Below are 2517 nucleotides of genomic sequence, written 5' to 3' on the forward strand. Positions count from 1 at the left end.
CTACTCTTTGTAGATATGTCTCATAGAGACATTGAGTGCCTCGCAGATAATGGAAATATCCACAACATTCTAAGGAACGACAACTATCTTTAAATTTTGTGCCTTTGTAAATTTTCTGTGACTACAATGATTGAATCATACCGGTCATTCAGGGACGCGATTTAGCTTGAATCGTGATGCCTCATGGCACCATGATCAATGTCACAGATGCCCTCTATGCATTGAGTGGCAACCGAACCATATTGAGCTTTAAAGACATTCATGCTAATAGTTTTCATTCGAAAACACATTGTAAGAATGAACAAGAGTTCTTTTGTGTATACCTTCTCATGAATGCGAACTGAAGCGCATCTTAAAGAAGTTCATGAGTCAATTTAGTGAACTGTATGTCACTACGATTCGAATATCGAATCACTTGTTGTCGCCAAACATGATATTTGGGACACCGACTCATATAGGCTTTGGTTTGACCAAATTGGTCAACCTGGAAGAGATATAATGGTCCAAATTTTGAGAAATTCTCATGGACATCCATTCTTCCACTCAAAACGATGACATTCGAGATCTAGCATCACCATGAAGCATGGTGGTGACCTGGGGGACATTGACGTCACCCGAACACGACTCCAACTTCCTGGAGGTCGTCCGGTCAATTCCTCAAGCAATTGAGGTGCACCGGCCTTCCCTCGATGTCGCATTGGCCCCCTGCAATGCTCATTGCTCGTTTTGAAAGCCTATTCTTTAGCTAAATTAGGAGTGAGACCCTCCTACGCTAAATAACACACAAGTGAACATTTTATTCTTACATCCAACTATGTTGATAAATACAACCAACTTGCGGACACCTTTTTATGTTTTATGGTGTTGGTTGAAGTGTTAACACACTGGTCACGTGTTATACTATTATCTACTGCTTATGCTGCTTATACTTCTACGGGCTCACTACCCATTCTTTAAAGAAGTTTATCGGGATATAAGTTGAAGTGTCTTGTACCCCATGCTCACACGTAATACGGTGTCACCGAGGCTACGACCAAGCAACTTTAGCTTGTTGCTAGAACATTATTGATGCGCACCACGTCTTGGGGTTATGCAATATTTGCATGCAGCTTTACTATTCATCTACAACCTACCATCATTGAATATTTTTGTACTACAGCTCGTGACTGTGTACCAGGATTGCAATCTTTGAGCTCAAACAAGATTGAAACGGATCTCCAATCCTTGAGCCTCCAATTCTTGAGCTCGGCTAAATGTTATTTCTAGGTGTCAAATCGCATTGTCACTGCGTACAATGATGGGTCATTTGAGATGAAGAAGTATTTAGGTTGGATTTGAACCTCCACCTATAATCCGCATATGTAGAAACCTTGTTAAGTGATCTCATTCACCGCTAAATTGCGGATTGTCACTTTGATGAGACAATATTCCCGCCGTTAGGGGGAGATAAGAACACAAGTGTTCAAGTGGAACGACGTGAATTATCGTGGTTTGTCCCTACTAAGTCTCATCTTGATCCCAAATGCTTAAAGTGTTAAAATGATGAGATCATATGCTGCAAATATGTCTACAAGGATTGATGTCCTATCAAGAGGACATGACGTGACCAAAAGAAGTTGGTCTTGGCGCCATCACCATGGATGGTGATATGGTGACGCCATATAGTGGCAAAATTGGTGTCACAAGGTCGTGTGGCTCTCCAAAAGGAGGGAGGCCTTTAGGTTTGATACTTTCTCGCACTAGGAAGAAAGCGAGCTTGGCACAACCTAATCCATTGATTAGTGACACTCAAATCCGTCTCATGAAGTCTGAATTGTGATTATCGTTGGGGGACGCCTCAATGTCAAATCCAATCCATATAGAGATCTCTACAAGTATTACACTAGTGTACATGAGGACGTGGGATAATGAGTCTACTATCGAACCACCCTTTGTTGATGGATATCAACCTAGTTTATTGGCCTAATGGAAAGATGTGATCCAGCATTAACAAAGAGATAGGTTCTTGGGTAGGTGATGCCGACACCGTAAGCTAAACCCTATTAACTATACCTTTGTTAGATAGCGTACTAAGAACAAGAGCTTAGACTCACCTTATGGCGCAAGGTCTCTCACTAACACGTACTAGGATCGACTACGATGAGATATGCTCTTGTAATGGATGTCATTGAACTCCACTAATTTGTCAGTTTGGTAGTTTCCGAATAACTGAACATGCAGCCTATGAATGTGGTCATAATATCATCTCTACGGGATCAGAGATATACATGAAGGTCTTAAACGGACTTCATTCATCTAAATCAAGTGGCTCAAGACCACAGGAGCACGCGTTTGCTAAATGTATTGAAACGCACATGAACTCTACTTGATTTGGAAGGGATATGGTGAATTATGCCTTTGCGTGTTCATTCCGGATTTACATGGATTCTTGATAGATCAAGAGATGCCAATATGTATCAACATCCAAAGAAAAAGATTTTGGGAAGACACGGTCTCGATAAGGCACTCAATGACTGT

Source organism: Fragaria vesca, linkage group LG5 (genome assembly GCF_000184155.1).
Source record: "Fragaria vesca subsp. vesca linkage group LG5, FraVesHawaii_1.0, whole genome shotgun sequence".
Taxonomy (NCBI): Eukaryota; Viridiplantae; Streptophyta; class Magnoliopsida; order Rosales; family Rosaceae; genus Fragaria; species Fragaria vesca.